Source organism: Panthera onca, chromosome B2, assembly GCF_046562875.1.
Source record: "Panthera onca isolate mPanOnc1 chromosome B2, mPanOnc1 haplotype 2, whole genome shotgun sequence".
NCBI lineage: Eukaryota > Metazoa > Chordata > Mammalia > Carnivora > Felidae > Panthera > Panthera onca.
Genome location: NC_138343.1, coordinates 21,341,591 through 21,360,537, shown reverse-complemented (window position 1 = coordinate 21,360,537; position 18,947 = coordinate 21,341,591). Strand labels below are relative to the sequence as shown.

The following is an 18,947-nucleotide window of genomic DNA, read 5'->3' as shown; positions in this document are numbered from 1 at the left end:
TGCTATGGAAAACAGATTTTTTAAAAGTCATTTCTCTGCCATCATAGGGCTTTTAATTGCTGTTTTGAGGGATAATTACATAAAACTAGTGAACATCTCAAACAGATTTCTCATGACTTGGTTAGTTAATCCTATATTGGATCAAACTGTTAAGTTAAAATTTTAAACTAAGTATAATTTAAAAGAGACTTCACTTGTACATCTCTAAACTTAATTTGTATTTAAATCATGAAAATAAGGTTTCTGAGAACTGTTTGTTGTTCAGGACAAGCCCTTTTTCCTAAAATTCTATCAAGTTGGGAGTCAGTATCAGACCTGATCTCCTTTAAAATGTTTTTTTTAAGTTTATTTATTTTGAGAGAGAGCATGAGCGGGGGAAGGGCAGAGAGAGAGAGAGAAAGAGAGAGAGAATGAATATCTCAAGCAGGCTCCACACTGTCAGTGCAGATCCCCGATGCTGGGCTCGAACTCATAAACTGTGAGATCATGACCTGGGCTGAAATCAAGAGCCGGATGCTCAGTGGATTGAGCCAGCCAGGCACCCCTAAGCTCCTTTTAGAAAACAGTTTTCTACCCCCAGATTTGCCAACCTCAGAGTGTTAAATTTTTTTTAACATTAACAGATCTTTATTTATTTTTTATTTATTTAGTATTTGAATATATACCATGTGAAGGCTGTAATAAACACCAAGAGTGTAGTATGAGAAAGAGACCATTGCTGGCTTTACAGAGGTTGGAAAATACCCATTCGTCCACCAAGTCACGTACTTCTGTGCTAGGTGCAAACTGAATGAAGTAGGACAAGGACATATGAAGTTTGACCTCTGGGTGTGGGCAAGATACTGGGAGGCAGGTCAAGGAAGGCATCCCATGGAGCTAATAATGTCTGAAAGATGGTGGAGGGAAGGAAGGAGTGTGTTGGACAACAGCTTACTCAAGTCCTGAGGTTGGGGAGGGGGCTGCCCACTGAAGTGAGAAAAGCACTGTGTGTGTGTGTGTGTGTGTGTGTGTGTGTGTGTGTGTGTAGGAAGAAAAGACACAGAACCAATGAATGACAGCACGGTGAGGTAGGTAGGGGCTTCACACTGTAACCCACAGTTATTTGGAATTTTTCTTAAGAACTTAAACAGTGTTAGGCCAAAGAATGGCATGATGAGATTTGCATTTTTAAAGATTATTCCTGCCCAGAGTGGAGGATAGACTAGACTGCAAGGAAGCTATTTTGCCTTCTGTTTGCAAGATGCATAAGGCCAGTTTTTCAAAATTTTGAAAACCAGGGGTGCCTGGGTGGCTCAGTCAGTTGAACATCTGACTCTTGATTTTGGCTCAGGTCATGATCTCACAGTTCACGGGATTGAGCCCCAGGTCAGGCTCTGCACTGACAATGCAGAGCCTGCTCGGGATTCTTACCCCACCTCCCACCCCTGCCATCCCGCCGCACCTCTCTCTCTCTCTCTCTCTCTCTCTCTCTCTCTCTCCCTCCCTCCCCCTTCCCCTTCCCCATTCAGGCCTGCTTGTGCATGCATCCATGCATGCACTCTCTCTTTCCCTTTCTCAAAAAAAAAAAAAAAATTTTATTTGAAAACCGGTGGTGGCTTGGAGTATGGCAGCCATAAAGGTGGGGAGCCTGGATGGCTTTGATAGAGATCTCAGCAGTGGGAAGGACTCCTGGAGGGGGAAGGGGAGAGATGGCTTCCACGTCTGGCTTTTGTGGTAGATGAGTGGGGGTGCCTTTCTCTGAAACTAGAGTGCTAGATAAAGCAAGGTTCATAAACAAGGTATGTTCCCTGTTCTTTAAAGAATGATTTTTATGTTCTTTAATACTTTCAGCATCTTCTCTGCTTGTATTGTTTTCATCGGTTCAGACTTACACCCCTGGCATGGATAAAAGCCTGAAGAGTAGCCCTATATTTAAAAAGGGAGAAACGGAAACAAGTGAATAGCTTCCTCCTTCCCTCCTCATTCTCTCCCTTTCCTTCTGTCCTTTTAATTTTTTCTGATGTCTAAAGGAAATGGAAAGTTTTCTTATAGAGGGCCCGAGCTTCTGAATGATTTTCGGATGAGATCTGCAACTGTCTTCGGAGCGTTGAAGTTTCTGTTTGTTTTAGTGATGCTTGATCTGTTTGGCTTGTGAGCACAGGGCTCGGGAAGAAGCTTTGGGTATGAACCAAGGTAGGACTCTCAAAACTGCACGAGCCTTTGACTTAGGAGTGTCAGAACTCCCTCCTGACCTGATTTTCCAGCATATTTCATAGTTTCTCAGTGGTCACCTGACACTCTGAGTGTCTCAGAACCGCATCAGTATTTTGCTTGCTCGGTAATCTGCATGAAAACAGAGTTCATTCAGTAAACAAAACTTGCTGTGTATCTACTGTGTGCTGGGCTTTCCACTAGATCTGTGGGTGTCAAAGGAAAAGATTTTAATCCCTGCCACAAGGAACATAGCTTGTCCCCACTGAGCGATTGTCTCGCCTGTATTTGAACGCTTCTGGCCATGGCCCACTTGCCCCTCCCAGGCAGACCTGGGGTTTTTACTACGTTAATTAACTTTTTTTTTTTTTTTTCTTTTCAAGGCAGAGAGATCTTTGTGGAATGAGATAGAAAGTGATGTGTTTTCCACTGAGCTGGTGAAAACTAGAAGCTGCAGCTGAGGCATGCTGCCTCTTTTAGTGTGACCCTCAGGTCCATAGGCGAGGGCCCCCCTCAGTTACTTTCTCCTGCACTGGAAACTCCTGCTTCCTGATGGGGGCGGTGTCTGCCTCGCTTGCCTGCACAGCCGTACCCCTGTGTGTGAGCCAGGACACCACCCCTTCAGGTGATCTCACAAGAAAGTATCAGCAGTGCTCCTGAATTTGGTAATGCTTGTCTCTGACGTTATACAAATGACTCATCAAAAAGCCTCAGGTGAGTCCCAGCATGTCCCAAAGATGCTTCTCTTTTATGGTATCAATCCCGACCAGTGTAACCCGAACATCCCAGGGGGCTCCAAATAGTGCTGTTGTCTGTCCACACTGGGGAAAACATGATTTTCCATTTCTTGCTCAGGAGTGTGGGTGTTTCTGCATCACTGCAACCATAAATCCTGTTAGAACAGACACCACACTTTATTCCAGGCCTATATTTGATAAGATGAACCAGTTAGGGTAAAAAAAAAAAAAAAATCAACAAAGTCCTTGCCCCATCCTATTTCTTTCTAATTTAAATAGCCTGGTAAGGAGATGCTGAGAAGAAAGCTTTAAAAACTGGGTGTAAGCATATTTTTTGAAAATTTAAATCTTAAGGTACTATGCAAACAACTCACGTCTTTCAACCTGACCGTGAGCTGTGGATTTGGAGGTCTAACAAGAAGTGTGTTGCCAATAAAACTTCCTAGGTAATGGCCTTGTGATGAATATCCAGAATTGCTGTCAGTAGTATATTCAGTAGCCAGTGTCTGTGACAAACCTATAAGTTCCCTGTTGGATAACTCATCCATAACCCTAGACAGTGATGAGAACACACACTGTCTGTTGGGTAATTTATTTTTCTCTAAACAGTTGTGTATTTGCATCCTGATACCCCTTGTTGAAGGGCTCGATGGTGCTAGGTTCCCTAGACATTGGGATGTTGGAATGTCTTCTGTGTGGCTACCTTCTGGATATATTAGACCATCTGCTGTGTTAAGATTAAGTGAATGAAAGTTTAATATATTTCATGTAAAGCTCCTGAAGAGGTTCATGAAACAAATTAATAAAAAGATACATGCTTTGGAATTTTAATGAGCTTTCTCCAGAGAATTTCAAGGGGGTATCAGTAAGGACAGGCTGTGTGATCTTCCATGATCTTCTATCTGTCCATGATATGTCCCTTCATTGGAAAACCATAGCCATTGTTGTCTTGCTAAGAACATAGCATTGGGGGCACCTAGGTGGCTTAGTTGGTTAAGTGTCCAAGTCTTGATTTCGAATCAGGTCATGATCTCAGTTTGTGGGATCAGCCCCCATGTCAGGCTCTATGCGAACAGCGCAGAGCCTGCTTGGAATTCTCTCTCCCTCTCTCTCTCTGCTCTCCCCCCTCTTCTGTGCTCATGAGGGCATGTTCTCTCTCAAAATAAACTCAAAAAAAAAAAAAAAAAAGAATGTGGCATTGGGATAGGTGCTGCACAGATTACTTTTTCCTTAGGAAAGTGCCTGTGCTGCCTTAGAATGAGTCAGTTCCATGTGCATTTGGTTATGTCATGGCAGTAAGTGCTGAGAACCCTGGGTAGTTACACCTCCTGTCATTTTCATTGTTGTTTTCTTTTTTTGAGCAGCGCTTGATGTTGATGTGGGTGATAATCATGGCATGTGGGTAGACACTTGCTCTTTATCTGTCCATTGGAGAGTAGATGGTGTGCAGTCATGCATCCGTGTTGTGGAATACTCTAGAAAAAGGGGGGAGCGTAATTGTCTTGGGGAGGTAGTGTGGTCAAATTACTGTACTTGGAGAATGTGATCAAAATGGCTCGGCAGCTCTATTTCATCGTTACCTTTATATAGCCCATGAAATTTTGGAAAGGCTCCTGTGGTTGGCCAGCCCTTGGAGGTCTCATCATAGTGAGTGCTGCCGCCTGTGTCTCTACAGAAAGCTGAATACATAGACACCACCCTTAAACAGCAGAAACTGTGATGTGGTCATTTATAGTACAGGGAAGTCTGCCTTTAAATACGTTCTATAGACCGCATTTGGGTTAGAGACCACCTTTGGTGAAAAACATCACCGGACAAGGCCTGCTTGTGTTTGTTTTAAATCAGATAAACCAGAAGTTAGAGGTTAAGTCTTTCAGTTTCTCTTCTGCCCTTGCTGGACTTAATCGATGACTCCAATCTGATGACAAAAATCTCAAGTTATTCTGCTTTAATTTTCACCCTTTTTTGGTGGTTAGGCTTTTCAGGTGGACACACACTCCACGTGGGTACCGGGAGGAGCAGTAATGACATCTAACATTTATGGAGCATGTACTAGTCACCGTTGTCCTAAATTCTTGACACGGATGGTCTCATTCATTTCCTCACAACGACTCTTTGACCCTATGATGTAGGTCAGTTATTATGCTCATTATTCAGATGAGATGGGGACCCAGAGTGGCAACCGGCGCTGTGTAGCCCGAGTCGAGACCCTGTGCTTGTGGCCACTGCTCACCCCATGATCCAGTCACCAAATAAATATTCTCTGACACCTGCCATGTGTAGAGCCCATTGGTATGTACCATCAAGGGGAAAGGTGTGCAGGAACAAGCGTGTGACAGGGTTGCTGGCTTCTGGAAATGGCAGGTTATCTGGCATTTGATAAGAGGAGTTAGACAGACTATGCGTTCAGTGGAAGATCAGGAGGGGAGGTGTGTGTTTGCTGGAGTGAGAGGCTTGCACAGGTGGTGTGGTGTTGGCTCACAGATCAGCTGGAGGGAAGTGTCTGTCCCTGGAGCCTCCCACTGGCACTATAGGAGAGACCCAGTGATGAAGCCCTGCACAGATCTTTCTGGAAGCTAAACTTCCCCCGTGACCCCATTAGAGAGGTTCCAGTGGATCGGAGGTTGTCTTTCTCATGTGGTGAGAGATGCCCCCAAAGTGAAAGAGTGAGGGCTTGGAGTTGGGGCTTCTGCTGGCCCTCCGTGTGATGGGTAGTGGGGTGCGTGCCTGGCTCTCAGGCCTGCTTTCAATGTCACTGAAAGTGCTCGAGCTCTGTTTCAAAGTAAGAACGGTATGTGGGCCATTTTGGAAAAGCCTAAGACCTGTCAGCTCTATAATCATTTGGGGAAATTGAGTGTTGGTTTGGGTTTCAGTAGGGCCGGTGCCTTGAAAACAGGCCCCTTGCTGTTTTATGTTATAATAGGCTGTCACGTAATATATAAATTCAAGATTTGGGGTCACCTGGGGGGCTCAGTTGGTTAAGTGTCTGACTCCTGATTTCGGCTCAGGTCTTGAGCTCATGATTCGTGAGTTTGAGCCCCACATCAGGGTCTGCACTGACAGTGTGGAGCCTGCTTGGGATTCTTTCTCCCTCTCTCTCTGCCCCTGCCCTGTTCATGCTGTCTCTCTCTGTCTCTCTCAAATAACTAAAAAACTTTAAAAAAAAAATTAATTCAAGATTTTTGCCTCAAGATGCTAGGGTTCAGGATCAATGACATAAGCGGCTCAGTCATCTGTGCTAACTAGTGAAGGGGGTGTAGCAATTGATCTAATTACTAACCTGATCTTAAACTTTGTCCATATGCAAGGGAGATAGCCTTTGGAAGGTAATGTTCTTTGGTTGCTTTGCTTTTTAAGCAATAGGAGCACTGTAGACTGGAGGGCAGTGATAGAAAGCCGTCCTTTCTCCCTTAGGATGTTTGGGGATGGAGGTCACCAGTGTGCATCGTTCCTCCCCTTTTTGGGGGTGCCTGAGCAAGTTATGGGAACTGGCAGATCTCGAATTGCAATGAGTGCTTGATGGTCTGTTTCCTGTTTCCGGTGGGTCTGTGGAGAAGGATTGTTTTGAAATTGGTAACCAATAGAAAATTTCAGCCTTGTGTGCTGCCAGCTCAATTGTAAATGGGCTATCTTCTGCTTACTGCTACTATTATGGTCGTGGTCATTTTGCTTGTGGCAATTTGATAGCTTCAGCAGAGTGTAGGGACAAGATGTGTGGGTTGGGAGGCCAGCGTTCTGTGCCCCTTTCCAACCCTCCATGGAATACCACCATCAGCTTCCCTGCATCGGGAAGTGTCACTTCTCGACACTTTCCCCAGGTACTAAGCTCCAGGGATGAAAGGATGAGCAAAGCGTGCCCTAAAACTCCCCGGTGCATCATAGCCAGCAGGGACATGGGGGCAGGCAGAGGACCCGGGAGTGGGAAGTAGTGGGAGGAAAGAGGAAGTGATGTCTTCACATGGGAAGGGCTGGCCATGTGGAGAAACAAGTGGGGAAGGGAAAACGGACTTCTAGGCAGAAGAGCAGTGTTTGTACTGGCCCTGGAGTGCAGAAATATGAGGCTTCTTTGGGGCCAGGGTAGGGTAGGAAGTAGGGTCTGGCTGGAGGGGTAGGGCCAGGGGTGTTGAGCTGAGTTAGGGATGGAGGGATGTTGAGATGGGATTCTGTAAAAAGAGACAGGCTGGCTTGTGTAGACAGTGATGAGCCATCACATGCTTTGAAGTGGGGCCATGATGTGAGCGGCTTGTCTCAGAGAAAGAACACTGCTAACTAACCCTTTAGAAAAAGAAGGCAGTGGAGGAGACAACATGTCCAGCAAAGTGTAGCAGGAACTTAGAATTTGGTGCTGCGTTTAACAGGATAATTTACCTTCCCTCGCGCCTCCCCCCCCACCAGAGGTTTTTCAGCCTAGGATGTGTGGGCTGCCCTCTGAAATGTGACATGATCTGGTTGAGAGGTGGGAGCTTTATTTCAGCAAATAGAACTCAGGCCAGCTATATTTAAACTTCCTTAGTTGTGTTTTACTCATTGGTACTTATTTAGGCTTATCAGGTAGCGGAATTAGTTGGAGGAGAGAGACTCCTCTCTTTTCCCTCTGGGAGTGGACACTGGGAGTCAGAGGGAATTATTTATGTTGTAATTGTAATCACCAGTTTGTCAGCTGGGAGTGAATGGGCTTGCAGAGGGAGCAGGCAGAGGGCTAGCTCCTTTGCAGTCTGGATGACCCTGGGGCTGAAGGTTTTGGGGGCTGAGAGCCCCTGGTGGAAATTGTTCCTAAAGAGGAAGCGCCCTGAGCAGGGCCTGCCTGCTCACCTGTGCCTTTGAACTCACCCAGGTAGTGGCTGTGCCTCTCATGCCCCAGCCCTCTGCTCAGATTCCACCTGCCTCTCTGTAGATGAAGTCACTCTGGAAGGGGAGCTCTGGTGCCCAGGGCTTAACCCCCCTGCCTGTGTGTGTGTGTGTGTGTGTGTGTGTGTGTGTGTGTATGTGTGTGTGTAGGAAGTCACATAGCAGGCCCCAAAGACAATCAGTGGTTTATTAACTACAGTAGGGACACGATATTGCCTTTTCTTTTAGGTTTTCAGAGTCCTCTGCCCTCTGGGGAAGACGTGTTCAATTTTATATGTGTGGCTGGATACATTTCAAAGCCGGTACTCATGGACTGAGGGACCTGGCTGAGAGGGCTGTGAAAAATGTAGGCGGGTCCCCTTGATTCAGGAGGTAGGACACAACATAGACCTTAAAGTTAATGATCTCTATCCCCAAAAACTGATTTTCTATGTTACGAGTCTGTGAGCTGTTGGCAGCCTCCTTTGTTCAGTGTTGTTTCTGAACATGGTCTCTCATTTGTGCTAGACATGAGCTGGAGGAAGTGGGGTGCTGGCTACAGCGGGGCTTTGGGGGACCAGGAGGGGAATGGTGCGGGAGGCATCTTCCTTTTGTTTGTGTGACAGCCAGGCACACAGGTTAGGGAAGGAAAGCGCTGGGTGTGCCCAGGGCCTTGTACTGGCTGGTTGTGTGTGTTACTCCATGGATGGGGCGTGGGTATCATTCCCCTCTTTTTGGAGACCGGAAGCTGAGGGTTAGTGGTGCTCGTGTTTCTGAGGTCACACGGCTAGTGTCAGACTGCCGGGAAGCTTTCTGTTCTGGCCTATCTCCGCTGTTTTAAGGGATGTTCTTTTGTTACACAAAATCTCATTACGCCTTTGTACCTGGAGAGCTTGTAGCTAGCATTTTGGAACCTTGATTCTTTAACAGTTTGCTTAGATTTGAGCATAACATAGTATTTGAAGGCCTCACAGATATCCCTAAACAAGCCAGCTCCTGCATTTAGGACACTAGGTTGAGGCATGGTGGAGCGTGGTGGTTCTTGCCTTTGGGAGTTTACGATGGGAAAGGAATTCGCACTGCAGTGTGGACCCCAGGCCTAGCACCCGTGGGAAGGCTGAGGCTAACAGAAGAAACCGAAGTGTGGGCATAGAGGGGCAGGTGGGGTGTGGCGTTTCGGGTGTCATTTGGGATCGAGGATCGTGTACTGGAAGATGATAGGGTTGGAGGGCTACCTGGGGCAGGGTGAGGTAGAGACCTGGAGCTTCTGTAAGTGGGAGGGAGCCTTTAGGTTTCGAGCGGAGAAGTGACAGGTTGGCCTGAGCATGCTTTAGAGGCATCCTCAGAATGGGGAGTGTGGCATGTCTGTGCTCCGGGTGGCTGCCGTGGCTCACTTCCCTGTTCGTTTCTGGCCCGAGGCAGAGAGTGCCTCCCACGTCGGCTGGTACAGGATGAACCAAGCAGTGCTCAGGATCTCTGAAGTGCCTAATGCCACCAGAGTGATGTGGACCCGCAGGGAGGCTTGATTTCTTTACAGCCATAGACAGACTCATTTAAAAGCTGAATCACATATGTTGGGCTTAATATTTGACTTCTAAGTTATCAACTCCAGGTGAGCTACCCTCAAGAGCATGATGTGTGGTAGGGAGGGTGCCCAGGGCAGTGGAGACCTGCTTGGTAGAAGGTTCAGGTTCTTATGGTCTAGTGTATCCCTTTGGGGGGCTTGTTCGCTGAAACACCATATCATGTTTATAATGTTGGCATATTGGTTTGTCCCTTAATAGCACTGGTTTACTGAAGGTGGGGCCGGAAGGCTTTCCTGGCACGTGTGTGTCCTGAGATGTGCTGTGTGGACACCCTACCTGGAGCACTGTGGCCCCAGAGGCTGGGGCCAGTCTACCAGCCTCCCCCACCAGCCGGTTTTTAAGTCTGTGGCTGTCTTTGGTGGTTCCTGGTGAGAGAAACTGTGGTGTCCACCACAGCCCAAAAGGACAGCAGGGACACGCTCACTGCCTGCTTGGGGAGAAAGGGAGCCTGGATGTAGGAGTTTTACTGATAACTCGCCCGTATATCATTTTTACCCTCTGTAGCCTTCCTGTAGAACCCTGCAAAGTCCAAAGCCCTTTCCCACCTTTCCTTTGCTCTTCGACCCTCTGGGGAAGCTGGAAAGTGCCCGAAAGAGAGGCAGCTGGATGCATAATCCACACACGCCAGCTGCCGCCCCAGGTGACCCAGACTCAGTGGGTCTGTCATTTCACAACTATCTGCATCTGATCCTGCTCCATGGACACACACTCAGCACCTCTGTAAGGAGCAAATTGCTCCTCGCGGCTCCTGCCCCACGTGTGGCCTCCCCAGCTCTTTCCCTTTGAGCTCTGTCCGTGAGGATGCCCTCCTTGCCCCCTTCCCATTCATTTGTGTGCAGTCATTTCTGAGAAGCAGCTGTGCACCCATCATGTGCCAGTCAGGGTAAATGCTTTTCATGCATGATCTCCATAGTCCTTACAAGAACCCTACCAAGCCAGTGTATTCACATCTTGCAGATACAGAAGGTGGGGTCTGAGGAGATGGTCCTAATCAAACCAGCTACCCTTAATATGCAGGAGACTCTGTGCACCCCAGCTTTTTGTGCCTTGTCTCCTTTAGTCTTTGCATTGACCTTGTGAGGTCATTGTTCTCTCCATTCTACAGATGGGGAAGCTGAGGCTTAGAGCCTTTAAATAATTTGCCTGGAGTCACTCCAGCCTAAGTGACAGAGTCCAAATTTGAGCCCCGGCCAGTGTCCTTCACTACAGGTGCTCTTAATTAATCTTTGCTCTTCTGTATTTCTTTGGGTAGAAATTTCTCCCTTGGGGCTGACTCGGAGCCCATGGCTTCTGTTGGATTTGTTTTCTAATGCTTTTTCCGTGCCTAAAGGGGGAAGTGAGGAAGCTAATGTTAATCAAGTACCCACTAGATTTTTAGGCACGTGTTATGTTTTCCTTATGCTGGAGTATATGCTCCAGGAGGGCTTTTTGTTCCTTTTTTTGGTTTGTTCCTCCATGACTCCAAGCATGTTACCACAGTGCCTGGCACATCTGGTGCTCGGTCAGTACTCATCAAATGAATGCAGGAATGAGGCAGGGGTTCTGTTAACCCACTTTATAGGTGGAGGCAGTGAGGCGGAGAGGTATGTGACTTGCCCTTCGGCACACGCCACAGTTACGAGCTGCTTTTGCTCTTTACACCACAGATCTTCTGTTTTTTGTTTTTTTTTTTAACAGATCTTTTTTACACATGTAAAATGTAGGGAGTAATCAGATCTATGTCATGGGATTGTAGGGCATGATATAAAACACTATAAATACTTACCCAGTGTCTGGCACAGCATAAAGCTTGGATGAGTGGCATTGCTTTTGCTGTGTTTCAAATCTCTCGTCTGCAGGTGGCTTCATTTGGGGCAGGGTTGACCTACAAATCAGCAAAGCTGAAAATTTGCTAGCCACTGAAAACTTTTAATTTTATTAATCGAATGTCCCTATTTGTGCTGTACTCTCCGTCAAGCCATAACAAGTAATAACATTGGTGAAATCAGTTTAAATCTACCCCAGGCAAATGGCTGCAACGAGCAAGATTTGATTAAATTATATTTTGCGTCTGCTTTGTTTCTAGTCAGAATATTCTCCCAGAAGGGCCTGAGGGATCACCGTCCAGTTGTTCCTTAGAACCCCTTAATTTACAGGTGAGGAACCTGAGGCCTAGAGAGATACAGGCTGGCGGGGAGGGTGGGGCAGGACTTGGTCTTGCAGGTTAAGCTCTCTTCAGCGTCAGCCACCCTGTCAAGTCCAGACTGCCAGAGATTTGTCCTCCGTGGGCTTGTCCGAACCCTCTGCAGGAGCCCCCGCATTCCTGCTGAGGATGTTAGTGAGTAGATCCTATCAAGAGCCAGTAAATCAGAATCGCTGTACTATGTGAACATTTCTCATTATAAAATGTTCATATTTACTGGAAATAATACGAGGGAGTGTGAGAGACATCAAACCCCCTGTCATCCTGTCCCTTGGATTGCAAAGGAAATATTCCTAAGTCTACAAACTTGTTTTTTCCCCATTAGGATTTTGTTATTTCGTTGCATTTTTAACTCATTCTCACCATAGGAAATTCTAAATGAACAAAAAGGGAAAAAAAGCTAATAAAGCATAAAGTAAAATTTCCTTTCATGAGTCTGAAGTAACTTTTAATGTATGTCCTTCTAGGTGGTCTTATGTGAAAACATAACCTACTACTAAAATGGGATTCATTACATTTGTAGACAATTAAAAAGCCCATTTTTGTACACGCCTTTATACCAAATCTGTTAAAAATTTAATGTGATATGATAAGTATCTGCTGATGTATTTAAATGTTCTTTAACATGAAAATCACATTACTTGGATGTGCATAATTTAGGGGAGAGGGCCATAGGGTAATGCTTTCATTATTTTGCATTCCCTGGGCATTCATCATTTGAAGGGAGGAGGGGTATTTTTCTAGGTTAAATGAAGCCAATCGAGGATTAAAATTTTTACTGTGAATTATTAAAGTTAATCAGAGATTGATTATTCTAAAGAGGAAAACACTGAAACAATATATTTATTTTTTGATTAGCATATGATCTGTCCTCTTATTACTCTAAACCAATCAGTCACTGATGAAAAGCAAATTGAGCAGTTCAAAAAGTCCTTCCAGAGGGCCAGACTGTCTTGAGAAGAAGTTTCCCATCTGATGTATGACACGGTGTTGTGAATGCTACATACAATGTGATATGTAGTTTACCTGTGGTTGTGTTTTTAATTGGATATTTTGCTTCAATTAATGTCATGTTATTTGGACATTTTAGAGCAGTTACTCCCAATTTTTCCCAATATAAGGACCTATTGTAATGGAAAAACTTTTTCCAGAGCAAGCACAATTTCAATTATAGATTCTATTGGCAGTCTCCGACAAAAAATTCTTTAAAATAACACATTTCATGGAATTAGTTTATTACAAGAGCATCTTCACACTCTTGCCAAGTAACAGTACATATATGTGTATGTGTATGGTTTACTTGGTTTGCAGATGCTTGATGAGCGTATGAATGAGTGGACCCCCTGAACTAGCTCCCTGGGGCATCTGCCCTAGAGGAAAATGGATCCTACATATGAAGAATTCTGAGGTCGAATGTTAGGAAAATAACGATTAGATCAGTTCTAAAGGGCAAATGAGATGCTCGAACTCCAGGAACAGCTGTGCAGGTGCAAGATCTGAAGGCCTTTATGTGACAGGTTAGGAGGATGCATTCCGTTCCATCTGCTCGCTACTGAAGCTTCCAGAGGTGCCCACCCAACCTGCTCCTCATTATTTCAAAGGAAGAAATGTTGGAGAAGTAAACTGAATCAGAAACACTTCAACAGACCTTAATGGCATATCTCCCTTGGCCCTTCTGATTAATTTCATATGATCTGTTAGAGAGAGGGCTGGATTTGCAGGCTAGGTGACTAGTCAGGTTCTAAACCCAGCCCAGCCTTGATTATGGTTAATGGAAAGATACTGCACCTTGCACCTTGGTTTTTCCATCTGTAAAATGGGCAGAATCTCTTTCCGTTATCATATTCTTAGGAGGTGACTTAAGGATGCTCCCAGGCAGTGTTTTCTCTTTTTAATCAGTAGAAGTAAACAGAAAAGCTTTTGTGAGGCTAGACACTATTGTCCTTCCATATCAAGGATAAATACCATAAAACTAGGGAATTTCTAAGTATCCTTTATTTATCTATTTATCCTTTATTTCTAAGTATTCTTTAAGGCAGAGCAGCAGCCAGAGGACCTGCCAGTGAAGTGAGACCTTCCTCAAAAACCATGCACCTGAGGTTCTATTTTCTTCTCTTTAAAATGAGGGTGTTAGTGACTTAGTAATTGTTCAGTAGTGATACCTCTTAAAACACTATTCTTAGGGATGCCTGAGTGGCTCAGTCAGCTAAGCATCCAACTCTTGACTTTGGCTCAGGTCATGATGTCAGTTTGTGAGATTGAGCCCCATATCAAGCTCTGTGCTGATAGTGTGGAGCCTGCTTGGGATTCTCTCTCTGCCTCTGCCCCTCCCCCCTCTCTCAGTAAATAAACAAACAAACAACACAACACTACTCTTGGGCTCTGACAACAAAATCCTTACACTGCTTAACCACCCAGATGCGGGTAGGAGACTTAGCCACCTCATTTCTGATGTCAGCTGTATAATATGAAGGAAAAGCATCCCTCTGGTTTTCTGATTAGTTAAGGCTGGGAGCAGGTATTCTGTTTACATTGTATGTGGTATCTGTGCAAATTCAAAAAAATGTTGCATGTAATCTTTATTTCAAACTTACATAGCCTTTTCAAGTTGCTTGCTCCAGTGAACCTTCAGGAGTGTCTTAGCAAGCAAAAGAGGGCACACAGTAAGCACGTATCAGTTGAGCCTGGGAAAGAGCAGGGTTGGGGAAGCTACTACCCAGAAAAGACCGTGTTGTTTGGATTTTCTGCAAAAAAAATAAAACTGGATTTTTCCTAAAGGAGACAGGAAGAATTATTTTCACTAAGCGGACTTGGTGAAAGAGGTGGCCTGTGACTAGAGTCACCTGAACTGTGAGTTACAGGGCCACTGCTGTCTGCACAGTGGGACCAGTGCCTCCCCTGCCTGATGCCCGCAGCTGCGGTGAGACTTTCCCAGTGCACATCACAGGCGGTGCTTCCTTCTGATGAACACTGACCTCACAAAGGTTTCCAGGCAAGAAACCCTCCAAACACAATTTCAAGAATTCCAAGACAATTTTGCAGTTCTGATTCTAAGAGAGGTTTGATTGGAAAGGGGACTCCATCTGCACTTTCTTTCTTCTTTGTTTTATAGATGTTAGTAATTATCTTTAAAAAAAATAGAAATGAGTTCTATCTTAAGATTTCAGCTGAGTTTATTTTGAAGAACTGTTCGGTCAGCTGGGGTTTTTCTCCCCATCTGTAGTTTGCTTCAGGTTTCAGTGACTTGGCAATATGGAGATAATTCATAGTAGCTCACTAAGTTTTTTGTAAGAGATGTTATTGGAGGAGGGGTTACAGATGCATTGTCGGTTTAGAATACATAAGTAAAGGTTTCTCTGAACCTACCTTACTTTTTGAACAGGAGAAAAGATGATTTGGGGGGTGTAACAGTGTACCAAGTAATGAAGAGCAGTCTTCAAAGACCTTTAAATCTATAAACAAAACATAAATATCTTTAATCAAAATGTTTTGAGTTCTGAACCTGATGTTTCAAGGGTGCTTTATTATCAGGTGGCTTGCAGAAACACGTCATTAATCAAACCTGTTGCGTTTCCCCGCAGAATTTCATTAAAAAGGTTCCCATACCCCTTAGATGAGGGGCAGTGAAACAGAAACTTGATAGAAATACTAAGGATGGGGAAAGATCAAGCCACCGTGGCACCTGGTCCTCCTTTCACTTCCTTTCCCAACTCTGCCCCTCCGAGATGTCTTCGAGAAGATGGAGGAAGCTGCATGCAGCTGGGGTCATTGCCCTGGACCTTGCCACTCCTCTGGATGTGGGGACGGGAGTGGCACAGCCCTGGGAGTTTCTTCCCCAAAGCCTAGTGCTGGCTCTCCATGCTCAGCCTGGGGCCCCAGCTTTCTGGGAAGGCCCGGGAGGAGGCAGGGGCAGCGTGGGACTGAGAAAGTGCCTTCCTCAGGGCCTTGCCTTCTGGAATGGGGTGCGTGGCTGGGGGGACAACGAGTTGGAATCCAGAGCAGAGGGTGGAGGGGCTGACAGCAGTTACCATCCTTGCAGACTGGGCCAAGCAGGCCGTGGTGCAGAAGTTCCTTGTCTGGCTCTTGGCTTTCTCTCTTCACATTTTGGCATTCAGTGAATGCATTCGATAAATCTATGCTTTTCTGATGTGAGTATGATGTGCATGTGTGTTTTCTGTTTGTTTTTTGGTTGTTTTTTTTTTTTTTTTTTTTTGGTGTCGAACAGGCAGTAAAACCAAGAAGCCAAATGCTTGGATTGTTGTTGTATGGATTGATTGAAACTAGCCAAACTGTGGGAGTCACTTGCCCTGACGATTCCGGGTAATACTTTTCGCTTGTTCTACTAAAAGAAAAAAAAAAAAAAAATTACTTGCAAAGGTGCAGAATCAGATGCAGGAGTGGAGGGTTCGGGTTCTGCCCTCCCAGGGCGCCTGCGTGATACTGGAAGGAGAGGAAGGGAGAGCAGAGCGGCTCTCAGCTGCCGGCCTGGCTCCTCCTCTTCCTCTCCGGCCCCGGGAGCCACAGCCTTATGGTTTTGAGAGCACAGGGCCTAGTGCTGCGCCCAGCGGTGGTATTTTAAAGTATTTCTCGGTAGTTTTTAGGATTATCAGTCGTCACTTTGCAGGGTTCCTTTTCATTTTCAAGGGCACCCAGTATCACTGTTTAGTTCCCTTTCAAAAGCCCTCTTCACACACTCAGGCCCAGTCAGGAAGATTAATAATGTTCGCTGATTTACTGTCGCCGCAAAAAAAGCATTAGTTAATTAGACTTTTACACCTCAGTCAGATGGCATTAGACACCCTTTGTGCGCTTTAACTCAAGGATGTTAAAGACCTAAATCTCAGAGAAAAAAGAAAAGAAAGAAAAAGGACAGGCACTTTTCCAGTTTAAGCTGCATGTTGGTCCATGTTAATTAGGCATTTGTCCCTTCGTCTGGAGGTGATAGAAAATGCCAGTTACTGCGGTATTTAACTGACATCAAACTCCCGTCCAAAGAATTCAGTTGGGCCCAGCCTCCTCTCTTAATTGGTGGGAAGGAAAACTCCGGCACACACCCAGAATAAGGAGGAAACTGTTACTTTAACACTTAAAAATTTTCATTCTGGAGGATCTGAGGAACACTTGTGTATTTTTTGTTGTGGATGTTAACTGTGCTGTGGAGCTTTTTAAAAACTGTAACAGACTCTCCCTCTCAGACTTCAGCTACCCAAATGATTAGCTTTTGTAAGTCTTCAGTAAGTGAAAGTTTAGTCATTGCTGTTATCCAAGGTCAAAAAGTTATCCAGGGGCCCTTACAGATTTATTTATCTGTTTGGCACTGTATTTAAGAAGACATTTAATTTTCTAGCGCACAGTCAGATCTGAGCCAGTACTAGAAATTAGTTTGTGGGTTAAAGTGCCAAGTAATAGATGTTTTGAAAACCAATATATGGTGGCATATGAAAAGGATGGTTTTTGTAGGAATGATTAGATGAAACGTGCTCTTTGAAAAGATTTTAAGCAGCTTCTTCCTGGTTGCTGGAGAAGGTAATTCTCAGTGACAGGAGTTTAGTTTACCTTATTCATGAGCTATGTAAAACAATTCCAAAAATAATGAAAAGATTTTTTTTTCTAACTAGGGGTAGCCTTATTTGACTTTAAACCTTACTTGCTTTGTCTATGGTTTCTAGCCAAATGTTCACACGTTTGAGAGCACTTCATTTTCAGTACTGAACTACTTTTTCGTGCACTGAATGAATGCAATATGTTAACACTCCTGTCCAGCCCAGAATTGCTCGGCTGCCCCTTGGCCTGCCTGCCTGGTACTGGCTGAAAAGGTACCATTGTTTGTTCTGCAAACACTGGGTGATGTTTGTTTCCAAGGTGACTGGTTCTATTGCTGCCCTTTAAGCTGGGGGGGGGGGGGGGATGGGGGAGAGAGAAAGTTGGCTTTAAACACCTGAGAGCATCCTGTTCTGGATACGGTCTGTGTGTGTATGTGTGTAAGTTGAAATACTCTTTTAACTGAGTTAGTGGGAGAAAAAGGGATCATGTGGAAATGTGAGAAAAAGACAGATTATCAGTAAGTGAAAAAGATCAGTAAGTTCTGATATTTAACTCTGTACTTAGAATGAATGTAATGGTAAGAAATGTTAGAATTCAAGATCTGATTAGACCATAGTGAAGTGAACTATTTTTACATTTGAAAAAGTAAAGAGTCAAGGGAAGAAAAAATATTTTAGATGATAACCATTGAGATGTTAAATTTGTGTTTGCATGAAATAGTTCTTCAGCTGCCATCTGTAAACAGCTCTTTAGATGAATAAGAGTATAAGGAAACCTGGTTATGGATCAGGTAGGTAGTTAGGCCTTCAAAAACAAGTAAGAGAATATGAGATCTAAAAGGTTGGTTTCAGTTTTAAGTTCTGGAAAGAAACATTGAGAAAATGGTTAAATAGTTGAAGTTTATTTGTGTCCAAGATTTTCCCAAAAGGTAACAGATTAAAAGCATCTTTGGTGGTATATAATTGGCTTATTCATCAGTGAGAAATTTTAAGTTCAAATCAGAAGGAAGAAAAAATTATTCCTCCCTTCTTTGTCCCCCACCCCCTCTTTTTGTTTTATTGTACATGGATGCTGTTAACAGAACTTTGCCTTTTCACTCCTATCGGGTTTAGTACAGTTCATGCACAGGTTTCAGTAAACATTAACTACTTTTATCAGGGCTTGCAGTGTGCTGAATGGTTAGCAAAGAGAGTGCACTGCAAGAGACAGATGAAAATGAGAGAGTCCAAGGTCACATGGATGTTGAGTTTTTAGAAATTATTGAGAATTTAGGGAGAAGACATCCAGTTTCACATTTTAAATAGCCTCTCGAGTTACGTGAGCCTAAGACAAGGCTACTTTGCCTAGCATTTCCATGTGCTAGTTAAAACTGATTTCTTCAGATGCTCCCTCTGAATGGCAGGCAAGTGATTTTAAAATTGTTTTTACTTTAATAAAAGAAAAAGGGAAAAAAAATCTCGGCTTTTGTCAGGGCTGCCTTCTAGAATGAAAGTGTTTCAAGGTCCCAGCAGAGAAGTACTGTAACATTTATCACGGTGATTCTGACGATCTCTTTCGATTTTATAGGGGTGTCTTTTTTACTTTCTCAAAGATTATTTGGGATTGATTGCCCTCAGATAACCAGTTTGGTTCTAGGGGTTAACACGTTAAGTCATAAACCAAGTGCTAGAATGAAATATGGCCAAATAGAGACTACACATACTCTTTTCAGAAATCATGGAATACTGTAAAACTTTCGCCTCTGTAGCCTTTTCAAAACCAGGAACGTGACTTGTGCTTTTTCTAAAGGAGATGCATGTCTTTAGAATTACTGGCAATAAATATTGTCGTCTTTCTTGCCCCTCAATTCAGTGCAATGTGTGGAAGCAGTCAAATAAAGCT

At 44.4% G+C, this 18,947-nt stretch overlaps 1 protein-coding gene across 7 annotated transcripts in view; it reads left to right on the top strand.

Moving 5' to 3' along the window:
- The window catches only part of RREB1 (ras responsive element binding protein 1), a 182,769-nt gene that overhangs the window by 59,356 nt on the left and 104,466 nt on the right, over positions 1 to 18,947 (top strand). The window contains exon 1 of one of the 7 annotated variants that reach the window (XM_060614872.3): positions 1,560 to 17,503. The exons of the other annotated variants lie outside the window; for them this stretch is intronic. The gene's annotated coding sequence lies outside the window, so the exon portion shown is untranslated. Of the gene's footprint in view, positions 1 to 1,559; positions 17,504 to 18,947 lie in introns of those variants that run through there. 7 annotated transcript variants of the gene reach the window in all.